This window comes from Protopterus annectens, chromosome 4.part1 (genome assembly GCF_019279795.1).
Source record: "Protopterus annectens isolate FY-2018-M chromosome 4.part1, PAN1.0, whole genome shotgun sequence".
Taxonomy (NCBI): domain Eukaryota; kingdom Metazoa; phylum Chordata; order Ceratodontiformes; family Protopteridae; genus Protopterus; species Protopterus annectens.
Window position 1 is genome coordinate 881,487,837 of NC_056734.1, and position 15,566 is coordinate 881,503,402.

The following is a 15,566-nucleotide window of genomic DNA, read 5'->3' on the forward strand; positions in this document are numbered from 1 at the left end:
CAGATATGCATCTTCTACTGAGAGTAGTTTTAACTTCTGTGCATAACTAACTTGTAACACAAGAAACAGATGTTTTTAAACAACTGTGGCTTTAATGAGCAATTCTCTTAGTGTCCCTAGTTTAATGCTTCATCCCTGCTGCCCTAGTAGTCTTCGCATGCTACTGCTTAAACCCTTGCTTCTTGTCATCTTGTTTTACAACATGAATGTGTCTAAATTAGGAAACTTTTCATTCACTGCTGAAGGCAATCAAATGAGCAACATGGCTGGTATTTATACTCGTGCTTGTCTGCAGCCATCCCTTTAGTAGTTTGCCAAGTATGTACAAGCACTTCATTGACAAATAAATTAACTATTTCATCTGCCACACCTATCAGAAGTTTGTCTAAGTATGCACAGGCACCAAAATGACACATAAAAAATATTTTGCCCAGTGATCACCTGAGTATATATGCACAAGTACTTCACCTACACCAAAATTAAACATTTTCCTCAGCAATCCCTTTACCAGTTTCACCAAGTATACACAAGCACCAAAATAAAACAAGACTGAGTTAATTTTACTTAGTAGTCCCACTCACCTCTCTGTCAGGCGGTGCACAGTCTTATAAACTGGTAAACATAAATAGTCACATCTGGTAGGTAACAAAGTTATGCACCAGTTTAATGGTAAATGTAAAGTAGGTGCATTACATAACCTTTTAAGACACTTAACACAGTTTGTCACATTGCAGGAGCAGTGTTGCAAATTTGGAAAACCTGAAAACAAGGCAAACTGCGGCTGGAAAGCACTCACAAACTCTTTTACTTAGCACTTTCATTGGCCTTAATATTTCAACAAGAACTTCATCAGAAAAGTTTGTAAAACACATACCCACCCCTTAAAAACATTCAAATAATCATGTGATAAAACAATCAATGTAAACAGTCTAAAAGTGGGCATTGTCCCAAAGTCAAAATACTGTTGGTTACTAATCGTTCATCCACTGAAATCCATTGAAGTGAATTTGGTTAAACACTATTACTTATTAACAATGGATTTGTGAATGAAATACCATGAAAGAATGATCTCATATTCAAATCCATTGTCTTAGTAAGAAGCAATTAATATTAATAGATTCATTTAGACCAGGCAGCTGATCGGGAATCAGCCTGATCTTCCAGAGTGTCTCTTTGCAGTCTAGTAGTGTCTTAATATCACCACTGAAATCCTTGACAGAAACAGAATCTAAAACAAAAAAAAAAAAGAAAAGTTCTTGAAATCTTTGCATAAAGCAGCATGCTTAGCCACAGCATTACAGAAATCCTTCTTCTTGATGGCCAAGTGTTTGTAAATTCTTCTTTTTAAATGCCTAATAGTTTTGAATATATAAAAATGACAACACAATCCACAAATGGATGCATACACCACATAGCTGGATGAACAGTCATATCTCTCTCTTCAGCCCAAATAATCATGCTCAAATGTGTAAAATGGACAAAGGAAGAGTTACAAATGTAACTGCATTGCTTACAATGTCCACATTTGAATGTCCCTGGGGTAGTGATAATCTTTTTCTTCACTTCCAACTTCTCATTCCTCTTACATAATATTTTGATGTTAACAGTTTTGAAGGAAAACATTGGTCTATTGCCTTTTTCGTTCACCAAATCTTTATTGCCCAAAATAGCTTTCCAATTTTCTTGTATATACTGTTTAATTGCCTATATTTCTTGGCAAATGGATAATGTGAAAGACAAAAAATAATTGTTGTCTCTTCCACTTACCTTCATAAAGCACAATTGTTTAGTCAGTGTGTGGAAATCACCATAACTCAATACTGGACATGCAACACTGGTCCCTAAATTCTCTATGTCAAGTTCTATTCGGGCTAACCAAAGTTCACTGTAACTTCTCTCCATGAATAACTTCTTGAGCAAAATCACTTCTTCAGTAAATATGCCATTGCCTGAAGTCAATCTACTCAACCAAATAAAATTACCTTTGTCCACATTGCTTTTCATGTGGTGTGGATGGAGATCACCAGAATGCAAGTATTGATTAGTAAAACTCTTTTCTAAAAATTTTGCTGACAAAAAGATCAGTCTGGACATCAAATGACAACGGAATGTCTAGATAATTCAAGCAGTCTCCAAATCCTCCTACAATAAATCTTAGGAAAGAAGGGGCATTATTCAAATAATCTACAAAAGTCCAAAATTCATCTCAACTTCCTTACCACAAAAGAATTGTATTATCAATTAATCTTCTCTTAAACAAAGTCTTACCAGATAGTTTGTGTTCTCTAGTGGACATGACAGTATTGGCAAATATGGGGGCCACTCTTGCCCCTATTGCCACACCCATCTTTTGTTTGAAATATTTCTTACCAAAATGGAAAACAATTATCTATCACCATCTCCACTAACAGGCAAATGGTGTTGACTTTGTCACCAACAAAATTAGAGTTGTTGACTAAATATTCCCTCAAAAAATCAATGCCAGTTTCCTGACCAATGACTGTATATAAAGAAGTGACATCTAGAGAGGCAAAATAAAATTTCCCATTGAATTGCACCTGTTCCCTGAACAATTCAAGCAAGTGCCAAGAATCATGCAAATAAAATCTCACATTTTGGACAATGAGATTCAACTGTTGATCCAACCAGATAGAAATTGGTTCGGTCTTGGAAAAAGATGCAGAGACTATTGGTCTGAAAGGAGGCTTGACCTGATCTTTGTGCACCTTAGGAATCCCAAAACATGAAGCCATTTTGGATAGTCAACTTGTCAAAAACTGTAGGTGCTCTGATCTAAGTATCCTTGAGTGAATTAATCTAGGCATATTAAATCTATGTTATGGTAACTCTCTTTAATCAGAGTGTTGGATACTTGGACATAATTTCTCTCATCACACAACAGTTCCATGATGGCTTGCTGATAATCAGTGATGCTCATAATGAAAGGCATACCTCCTTTATCTGCCCTCATTAGTCTCAAATCTTTCCTTCCAATAAAATCTTGTAAGGCCCCTCTTTCTGGTACAGTCAAATTATCTCTCATGTGTTGCCTTTGGAGCTGGTACCTAAAACTATTTTTGCAAAGACTAGTGAAAACTATGTAAAGTGCTGTTTAGAGGAGGGTTGAAAGTGCTTCTTTTCCTCAACAGTTCACTTTTTCTCACAATACAGGGTACCCGAGACATCACAAAATTCAAGCTGAGTTTCCTAACATACAACTTGAAATCCACATTGAGCCTTATAATATAACTAAATTACTAGGGATGAAATTATAGCCTTTTTTGAGAACAAAAATTAATTCAAGTGACAAAAATTGATTGGTTAGATTTAGAATATCAAACCCATATTCTAATCTTTTCCGGTTCTTGTCTCTCCCTTTCCCTTTGTTGTTCGCATTTGCCTGTCACTTCAGTGTCTGTATTGGCCCTGTTGGATTTATTCTTTCCAGCTGTACTTTGACTTGTTTTTATTTTTTTTAGGTTTTCCAAATGTTCAGTTTTTTTCCACTTTTTTGTGGTGTTCCAATTGTAAAATATCATAAGTTGTCCATAAAATAATTCATACCACAAATCATATCTGGCTCAGAAAAATTCACTGTTTTTCTAACAATGGCTTCACATCTATGCACTGCAATAATTTCTCCTACATCTCAAACACATATATGTCCACATGGGAGTGCTACAGAATCCTGAAAGCCCAAAATCCTGAAGACCAAAATCCTGAGACCAAAATCCTGAAAGTTCAAAATACTGAAAACTCAAAATACTGAAATCTCAAAATCCTGAAAACACACAGGATACTAACACTCACAATATTCCAGCACAATTACTTACAGAAACAAATAAAACACAAGCTATATTACTGTACTCCAAGTATAAGCAGGGGGAAAGCCACCCTGCACCCCCCACACTCCCTACTACTTACATATATCAACTCCAAGATTGCAGTGTAGTGAAGTGCAATCTCAGAGGTGATATATTTAAATAGCAGGGGGTGTGGGGGGTGCAGCCCTTCTAGATGGGAGTTGCAGGGGGGCTTTCCCCCTGCATATAGGTGAAGGGTAATATGATTCTGTATGTACTTGTGCTGGAATATAGTGAGTGTTGGTATCTTGTGTGTTTTAAGGATTTTGAGTTTTAAGTATTTTGAGTTCAGTATTTTGAACTTTCAGGATTTTGGTCTCAGGATTTTGGTCTTCAGGATTTTGGGCTTTCAGGATTCTGTAGCATTCCTGTCCACACACACACACACACACACACACACACACACACACACACACACACACACACACACACACACACACACACACACACTCACAATTATGGACACATGCATGTATACACAACACACACATTCAAATATATATGCCCACATATACGCACTCACACATGCATGCATGAAACAAGCACAGACTCACAAACACACAAATGCAAACACATGCATGTATACATGCAGAAATGGAAGTATACACACTCATGCACATACAAGCACACAAATGTATAGTCAGAAAAACAAATATATTCATGTACTTGCACACATGCACACACAAACCCATGCTAATGTAGCTATTATAGATGCAAATCAACATTTATTTGACTCATATCAGGCATATATGGTGCATAAAGGTAGTCCAGAGACAGAGTATACATTCATATGTGCAGTGCAGGCAGACACTGCAAGAATCATGACATCCCTGCCAAGCTGTTATCCATCATGGCAGATGATCAACATCCAAAGTGACAGACCTTTAGACCTCTGTCCAGTAAAGTTATTCAATGAAGAAACCACAGACCAAGGTTGATGTGACATAGTAAATGTTCACTGGGACCGCAGATAAGAAGCTTATGCATGGGCCTTTCTGGCTGGACTTCTTTGAAGGTGCACCTCAGTGCATTGGTTTAGGGATATTTTCAACCTAGACTAATGTTTTTTTTTTTCAATATTGGCAAACCATTTTATCAAAAGCTGTTTTACTCTGTATTGTGCTATTTTGCAATTTCTGTTGTTACTGTTTTATAGCACTCAAACTGTAACTGCATTATTTTGCTCTTTAATTAAAGCAGTTCCTTTATCCAGGTATTGGGCTTATCTTGGAAAATGTTGCAGTTATTTCTGTAAGAAAAATGCTGTCATATTCTAAGTGTCTGAGCAGAATTTGCAGAGTTGTTTGCTGGTTTGTTATCTTACTTCATTTGTTTTATTTAATTGACATCTATATTGCAAATGAATGCTGAGCTGTGCTGTGCACAGAATGACTGTAGTTGTAGATGGATTGTAAACAGTGAGAACATTTTCATTTTTTCCCTTAGATTAGTTCTGCCCACCATCAATGTTTCCCTGGTTTGTCAGCTTTTTATTTGCACTTAGGGCAACCTTAGCCTGTGCGTGTCTTAGCTTGGCAGCTCTAATTTGCTTCTAACTCTGCAACTCTGGAGCATTAGCATACTGTGTATTACTTTAATGACACCAGTAATACTATTCTGATAATACTCCCCCACTTGCTGTCCCCTTCCCCTCCTTTAGCTTCCTTGAGAACTTAGTCAGATAGGACTTAAACCACTGGACATTATGGAGGGCCAGTAAACCGGGTCTATATTATAAGATCAATGGTTGAAAACATCGAACACCATATGGTCGACACCATATGGTCGAAGTCTTCAAACATTGAACTTATAAAAACAACAACAAAAAAAAAGAAAGAAAGAAAAAGAAAAAAGTACCCTAATGGGATTAAGCAGCGGGGCAAGCCTCCCTGCAGCACCCACATAGGGGACTGCACCCCCCACGCCCCCCACTACTTAAATATACCAACTCCGAGACTGCACTACATTGCAGTAAATTGAAGTCTCCCTTTACGGAGATTTCCGTTTACACGTTCGATGTTGTGCGCTTTTGCTATTCTCTTGTCGACAATATCAGCTTCGATATCATTGGCTTTCGAGAATATAATACAGCCCCCAGTAAACCTGCTTTCTTTCCATCACCTGGCTTGTACCACTTGCAGTAACTGCAGCATGCTCACTGATAATGAACTCCAACTTAATACAGGAGGCACTATCTGTTAGAGGTGTAAATTCTAAGCTAATATGGTGGCATCCCTCTCAGGAACACATTGAGCATCACACAGGCACACTCTCTTCTCAACCACTGCCACATTTACAAATAGAACACACTGAAATGTTATACACTAATTCCATGAAAAATCCCTATCAAAACCTCCTAGATCTTGTTGTAGCAGCCCTCACCGGATGTTCCTCAACTCAACTACTCCTTACACATCTACAGGACGTCACCAATATGACAGTTACCCCAGTCATGTAATGCAAAATGACCTTCTGATGAATGTTTTGGAATTCTGTGACTCAGTTGTTAGGCATAATGACTCTTCACTCAACAGACTGGACCAGACTAGCATTACTGTCAGGTTATGTGACAGGATTACAGTCATTACAAAGGCTGTCAGGACACTTTCTTGAGACAGGTATGAGTACAACATGGTACTGGTGGGCAATGTAATCATGAATGACTGGGGATATAAAACTCTGAAGGACATGCAGGCTGGCATGATGGAACTCTCTAGGCATGCGATGGATGCAGATGGAAGAGGACACCAGCCCTGAGCGGAATCCTTCATTCTCAAATAATGATGCCCAAGTATAAAGAGATGATAATTAGCTTTAACAATTGGCTTATTAGCTGGTGTCATTCCAGGGGTCTCCAGTATATATCATCCTAGGATGGGCAAATAGATAGTCCTACTTTTTTATACAAGTGATGGCCTTCATCACTCACACAAAGATTTCTACATTCTTGCAAAAAGCCTTTCTACTCCCATAATGCCTTTTTTTAGGACAATCCATCTAACTGACATGCAAACTTAGCAATTTCTTCAAACCCCAGATTGAACCACATTAAGGTGGCTCTTTTCTACACCAGCAGTCACAATAACAAATTGTCTAAGCATGATGTGCTCCTGCATCTTTAACGTGCATATGCATGATTATTTACAGAGACATTGTTTAAACAGAAAGATGACATACCTCCATAGATGAATTTTGAGTTTTCCATGCATTAGCCATAGTGGAAACTATAATGATGTCTCCATAATTGTCAAGACCTGCATCTCAACTAGACTGATATCTGGAGACCCACAAATCAAAGTCTTAAAACTTCAGTTTACCACAGTAAAATATTACACCGGCTTATGACATGCTAAAGATCTGCCATACCTCTAGATCATCATGTTAATTTCCAGGAAGCTTTAGAAGAAATCCCTTTAAGTTACATAATCCTAGTTGAATTCAAGTACCAGGCAAATACTGCAACACCTATGTCTCTAATACAGAATACGCCAGAGATTTCTGTATTTGATAAATAAGAATTCCCTGAACCAAAGCATTAGTAGACCCAGTAGAGGCCAGCATATGTTGGGTCTGGTATTCACTAACATTCTGATGACATGCATGACTCCCCTAATATATCTATCTCCAGTTAAGCTGGAACATATACTTATATTACATTTATTATAAAAACAACTGCCAAGGATTCAGAAAGATTTTCAACACTCAAGTAAATTGCTTACCATAGGTAGAACATATTTATGCAGTAGAATTTGGAGATGCCTATGTCCTCAATGAATAAGACATCACTATTGGCTCATTAGCATTCTCTTTATCACTTTTAACACTAGCACTGTCACACTGTGGCTGGGTTTTCCATAGTATCTCATGCATTGCATTAGCAAACTCACCCCTCTACAGATGCACACACACACACACACACACACACACACACACACACACACACACACACACACACACACACACACACACACACACACACACACGCACACACACACACACACACACACACACACACACACACACACACACACACACACACACACACACATATTTTCATCAAACTCTACTCATGTCATTACATACATGTGTGCACACCCATATACACACTAACTCAACCTAAATTCCAGGTCTTCTATGAACCTACTTACACTATGACTGCTTCCATAGGTATGAATAAGTAACCATAAGTAACCACCATCTTTTGATGGTGTTTAGTCCTATCTTCAGCAGTGATAATTTACAAAGCTGAACAATTCCCTGAATTAGTATGCAGCCTAAATTGGGAACAGCTAGCATTTTTAGGGGAGAGCATAGAGCTAATTAGCATTTGCCACTTGCCTGGATTGCCGCATTTCCATGCAGCTCTGCTTTTTAATTTCTCCAAGTGTTTTGGGTTTCTAATATCATGACGGGAATGGACTCCATTCCTAAGTCAAAGTACGATTAAAGTTCATGAAATTTGTATTGTCTCACTCTTTGATGTTAGCCAAAAATGCTCTTCGCAGCACCCGCAATGTGCCCAGTAATGACTCCTTCTGTAATTCGTACGGTGTTACATGAATTGGTAACATATCTAAATACAATTGTAAATTCTTTTTTATAAGACCAGTTGCTCCTACTACTATTGGAACTGTCTGGGTATCTTTCTTCCAGAGGGATCTTGTTTCTGCCTGCAGATCAAGGTATTTTATGACTTTGTGTCTCTCTGTACGTAACACACTGTAGTCACTAGGTGTGGTGATTTCAATCATCAATGCTACTTTTGTCTTCTTTTCTTGGACCACTAATGGCTCTGCCATTGAGACATCACCTATGTACAGACAGAATGAAAGACCTGTCCATGTACACTGTGTCTTACAGACTTCTGAAAGGTAGTCTGCAACTTCATTACTGCAATATTGGAGGTCAGTTGACTATTGACCTTGAATAACACAATAAGACAAATAGATCAGGAAACACTAGATGCAGGGATCTGAACCTTTATCCATAGATTACACAATGTGATGGAGAGATAAATTCATCACCCAGCACCTCACGCATCTGTAGAAAATGGTTAAACAATGTGATTTAATACTTCAAACTAAACCTGAAAGACTAGATGAATGCTCCCAAATTTACTCTTGGACTAATTGGTCTGTACCTTCTTGAGAAAGAAGATAAAGCCTGAGGGTGGGAATTGATAAGACATACATGGTCAAGAGACTACAATAGCCTTGAAACTTTTGTTAATCTCAGGAATCCTATCAATATCACTTAATATTGGTAATTGTGTCCAGGTCCACAAATTTCTGGAAGTGGTATAATTACATCCCACAACCCCATCCTCAGCAGTCAAAGGTGCAGATTCAGTACCCTTTTATAAACTGGCAGCACAGATACATCTGCAGACACAAGACATGGCAAGACATGGCCACATTTCCTTCTGGGTCTGTCTAACTCATACGCACACAAATACACACACACACACACACACACACACACACACACACACACACACACACACACACACACACACACACACACACACACACACACATGACTAGTGCAGACAGATCCATCACTGCTGACAGCAAAAAGATAATCTTTTGGGATCACAGCACTCAAACGATCTTCGGGTACAGTGAAAATTTTGTTATCAAATCAATGTACTTACTTGAGATGCGAGTCCTTGCTTTACAAGAACAATACTTCTGTATGCTACTTTTAAACAACAGTTGACAGCAGTCAATATAGAAGAGTTTTTTTTTTTTTTTTTTTTCTGTGCGTGGATATGAATGTTTTTGCATGTAAGTATGTGCCTGTGAGTATATTTGCACATCTAATATTTCACCATATTTGATTAATACCCCTTTTGACATAATTATATTGTACTGGATAATCACAAAAGAAGTAGAAACAAATGCAAATTTCAGTTATATGTAACATCTGTCTCCTTCCTTTGTGTCCAGTTTTGCATAGTTTATAAATTGCACCAAGTATGCCATTACAATGCCATCTATTTCCCTAACTGGTCTCTCTCTGCATGGCATGTCTGTTTGTCTGTCTGTGTCATGCTACATTTTCGCAACTGAGTAACTATACACTATGTATCCTTAAAATAGACAAAAGTAAAGCACTTAAAAACTATATAGCAACTTCTACTAAATCAGATTGCTTAAGAAAGAAAATGCACCCTTTATCCTTTCATGCACAGCACATTCAGTTGCTCCCTACGAATAAATAATAAAAACTGAATAACAGTCATGACAAGTGACATTTGCGCATCACTTACTTTTCATACATTTTTTCTGCCTGAGTTCCTATAACAAAATTTATGCAATGAGCTCTATACAGATTCTTCGAAGCACATCTTGTATAGAAATATTCAGACATGCAATGCTAGGAACCCTAGGTGAGAATCAGAAAAAATAAATTTGTAACACAGCAATATTTAATGTTGTACTCTATATTTTTACAGTCATTTCTCTGCTGAATTCATGTTTATGACAGCTGTCACTTCCAGCTGAGGCTTAAAATGCATTTCTATCACAGAGGTTTATTTGCCGTTACTGCACTAAATCATATTTTCCCATGGATTAAACAGAGACAGCCTTTTTACAGGAAGGGAAAATAAAAAAGAAACTGTTAAACAACATTTCTAGTATTAGACAGCACACTATATTACAGTGGCAAGACAGTGATTTGCAAAATGCAAGTCTTTACCCTTCAGCTGTAGATTCTTTATAATAACCATTCTTGGCTTGGTCAGAGTTTAGTTCTTGTCTTTCTAATTAATTTGAATGAGTTTGCTATTACTGTTGCATATCACAAAAAACATGTTCTGCAGTTTAAATAACATACTCAGTTTTTCATTTTAAACTTAAAATGAAAAGGATTCCTCAGTTGTTAAAAAAATGCTGTATTTATTTTCAGTGTCATGAACAAAGTATGTAGCAAGGCTCAATGGTTGTTTGCAGCACAAATATTAAACACAAAAAGGGAAAACTAATTGTACAGGAAGAAACATTTTTGATATCGGCATACAGATTATTAAAACAGAACTTTGTCAACATTTCTTATATCAGTGTCACAGATCACTTTGCATTTTATTTCATTAAAAATGAAATAACAGTATTTACACTGGTATTGCTTGTTTAAACCATGGTTTATTAAGTTAAAACAAAGGGATGTGTGAGATGAGTGCTTTCACCCTTCTCAGAACTTCATCAGGACACAACCACCCTTCTTTTGTCTTAACTTAATAAATCATGACTTAAACAAGCAATACCAGCTTGAATCTTATTTTACTTTTAATAAAATGGAAAGGGATCTTTGACATGTATCTTATATAACAAATTTTGACAACAGTCTTGTTTAATAATTTGTATGCTGATATCAAAAATAATCATTCTTGTACAATTAGTTTTCCCTTTGTGTATTTTGTTCTTCTTTAAGTAAAATATTCACTACCTTTAAGGCTGGAAAACTACATTTGCTTGGTACTAGGTAAAAGCGTCTGCATGGTACAGATATTGATACATTTTCAGTGATGTTATAAGGCACGAGACTGAAAGGATCACATGGTGATATCTTAACATATTCCATCCTTAATAAGCCCCACTCTTGTCCTGCTGCTCAACTCTCATCTCTCCTTACATCCATCACAGCACTCTCCGCAGCTCCGAACAACACATGTTGCAAATCTACAAGCCTAACAAAACCACAGGTAAACCTCTCTATAACCACTCAGTAGCCACTGCTTGGAATAAGCTACCACCATACTTAAGAGCAGTCACCAACACCACCTGCTTCAGAAAAACTCTAAAAGACTATGTATTCAAGTCTAGGACTTGGCCCTGCTCTGACCCTACTTGATAAACCTTTCCGCACCCTTTGCCTTAACACTAATCTATTCCTTTCTACCTTCTGGCTTATCTCTCGACTCTCCTTCTAATTTAACTTCTCCTTCCCTTCATATGTAATGAAACAGCAAGGCCCCTATAACTTTACTGTCACACTGCATTAAGCTGAACTACTGTTCTGACACAAGTTCTCTAGTATTCTTTTTCTTTATTAAGTATGTAACATGGTATAAGTAGTGTAAATACTTCTGTTTTGAATACAATTGAATGTTAACATCGCTGTACTTTAATTTTTTTTTACTTAATTTCTACTGAATTATCATAATTTTTTTTGGAGATTTTCTCCTCAGGTCTCTGCTAGAAAGGGCACCTGCCCAGTTGGACTAACCTGTTCATCAAATGTCAAACAAATAACTAACTAAATAAATAAGTAATAGCTGTAATGTGCATACCCCAAGTTAGAAAATGGACTTAATGTATATTTTTAGATTGAATTTTACATTTAATTGTCAGCAAACAATATGATTTGCATTTTAATGTGAAATTGTTTCTCCACCTTTATTAATGCAGTTGTTGAACAAGTATATAAATGTTTAATTGTCTGGAACTTTGGCATGATGTGGGATCAGTCTGCCAAAATGTTATTTACCTGTGTGCAGTTCTGCTTGTAGACAGGTGCTGATACTATGCAATACTTCAGCAGCAGCCCTTCAAGTACATTCTGAGACAGAGTTATCCTAGGATCACCATACAGTCATTCATTTTTAGTAAAACAGGCGTCTCTATTTTGTATTTGATAATGACAATTTTACCAGATTTATGTGTAATAAAGCTACTGTTGCAAGAAATAGTATGCATGGTTTGGAATTAAGAAACAGCTGAACCTCAGACTTCAAGCCAAAGCTACAGAGATATATTGTTGTCTAGCCTATACCTCTTTTTTCAATTTCTCCGAATCTTTTGGATTTCTAATACCATGACGAGAATGGACCCCATTGCTAAGTCAAATTACAATTAAAGTTAATGAAATTAGTATTGTTTCAATCATGTCAGCCAAAATTACTCTTTGCAACACCTGCAATGTGCCAAGTAATCACTCCTTCTGCAATTTGTATGGGGTTACATGGATTGCTAACACATCTAAATACGACTGTAGATTCTTTTTTATAAGACCCTTTGTTCCTACCACTATTGGAAGAATTTGGGTATCTTTCTTCCACATTCTCGTTTCTGCCTGCAGATCCTGATATTTTATGACTTTGTGTTTTTCTGTATGCGAGACACTGTAATCACTGGGTGTGGCGATTTTAATGATCAATGTTACTTCTGTCTTCTTTTCATGGACCATTATATCCAGTTTTCTAGTATCTATCTTTTGAACTGTTGGTAATGGGTGATCCCATGTGATGTAAACTTCATCGTTTTCTATGATGCTTTGTGGCTCATGCTTCCAGTATTTTTCAGCTACTTCAGTACCATAATGTTTGGACAATCCCCAGTGCAACAGTCTTGCCATATTATTATGCCTTTCAGTAATCAGTCCTTCTGCCATTAGTATGTCACAACCAGCAACGAGGTGTGCAACTGTTTCCAATTCAGTTTTAAAAAAACTACATTTGTCTGTTTCTCCCACATGTTCAATGGACTTTGTAAACCAGCATGTACATAGCCGACTATCTTGGGCCACCAATATTAACCTTTCATCTCTTGGTTTGAATTTGCCTCTCCTTAACCATCATTCTTGATCAACATGAGGTTCTTCCAGAAGTTTTCTATACTATATTTATGCATTTTCCACATTTATTGCCTTTTCACCTGGTCCTTCACCTTATATTCTTTCTTTTGTTTTTTGGCACAATCAGTTGCTGCCTGATTTTTATCTACTTCAGGTTTGATTTCCATTCCTGCTTGACACCGATATGCTTCTGCTAGATTAAGCATGGACATCATCTTGATTTATTCTCCTCATGTTTCAAAATGTTCACTACATTTGGGTCTTGTGAAGTCAGCAGATATGTGTGGAGTCCCATGATTGCAGGTCTATACATCTAATCAATTTCAAGGAGGCCCATCCCTCCTTTGGAACAGGGAATATATAATCTTGTTATGCACTGATTTTTATAAATCATTTAGTGAGCATGAAGCATTCTTCTGGTTTCCCTTTCTATTATATGCAGCATGTTTTGGGGCCAGTCAATCAGTCCAAAACTATAAGTTAGGACAGGAAGAGCAAATTGGTTTATAGCTTGGATTTTGTTCGTAGAAGTCAATGATGTTTTCAGGATTAATTTAAGTCTTGTAAAGTATTCCTTACTAACTTTTATTTGCATTTGTTCATATTTTATTGTTGATCCTTCATTAGTTCCCAAATATGTATACACTCCCTCTTGCTCCAGTTCTTTTATATCACATTCTTGCCCCAAACTGATGTATTCATTGTGCTGCAGTTTTCCTGCTTTAAAGGTTGCTTTTGCACATTTATCAAGACGAAATGACATTCTTATATCATCTCAAAAAGTTTTGACAACTTTCAATTCCTCATTAGATGAGCTATACAGTTTTAAATCATTGACAAAGAGAAGATGATAAGTCTTTATACTTTGCTGTTTTCTAGGAGCCAAATTATAGCCATGGCCAAAGCTGTTAAGTAGACAGCTTAATGGGTTAAGGGCAAGGCAGAAGAGCAGCGGTGACAGAGAGTCACCCTGGAATATCTCCCATTGAAATTTTGTCCCTGGGATAATAATTTCTCCTTTATCATGGCTTAGTTGCAAAGTGGTCTGCCACTGTTTCATGGTCACTGTAATGCAGTTGATCAGTGTAGGGTGTATTATATACATTTTAAGCACTCTTTTATCCACAAATGTGGGGTACTATCAAATGCTTTTTTGTAGTCAATCCACTCCATACATAGATTCTTCCCCTTTTTAAAGTTCTCCACTATGACTTTATTTAACAACACATGATCTTTTGTTCCATATGCCTTTCTTTTATTGCCTTTTTGTTCTACTGCATAATTGAGTTTTCTTCTAAATGGCTATAAGCTTTGTCGGCATCAATTCCTGTTTATATGTCGTCAGAAGGCAAGCTATTGGTCTATTATTTTTAGGGTAGCTTGCAAGTTCACTCTTATGCAGGAACATTGTTTTTCCTGTTATTAGCCAGGTTGGTATCTATTCGGGGTGTGCATATAAATAGTTATACTCATGGCTAAATCTTCATGCAAAGATGTTAATACTTTTAACCAAAAGTTAGGTTCTGCATCCGGGCCTGGGGTTTTCTAATTAGAGGCTTTTCTTAACTTTGTTTCAATCTCTCTGGCTGTTACTTCATCCCATTTCATAGTGAATGAGCCCAGATGATGAGACTTGATTATCGACAGCATAGTATTTCACAAACAGTATATAATGTTTCCACTTAACACAGATTTAAAGATATTCTCATGAGTAGTCATTCTAGTAGCAACTCTAAGAACTAAAAAATATATAAAAGAACTACAGCTTGTCTTCTTCTTAAGTTGGTTTAGCTGATAGAATGATTTTTACATTTAATTAGTCAAGATTTTATAGCACTTGTGTGTTTTATGTTTTAATATACATTTATATCTGTACAGTGCTTTACTTTTATTTTATTGCACCTCCAAAGTTACTTCTTAAGTCAACAATGCATGATAATGCTTTGCTAATGCTTTTCTGTGTGTGTGTGTGTGTGTGTGTGTGTGTGTGTGTGTGTGTGTGTGTGTGTGTGTGTGTGTGTGTACCTGTTTATGTTAGTTGACTCCTAGATTATTGTGTCTGATGTTTGATTCCTGTTGCTATGGTGACTGGTGCTCTTGTCTTCCTGTTAATTGCATCCTACAACT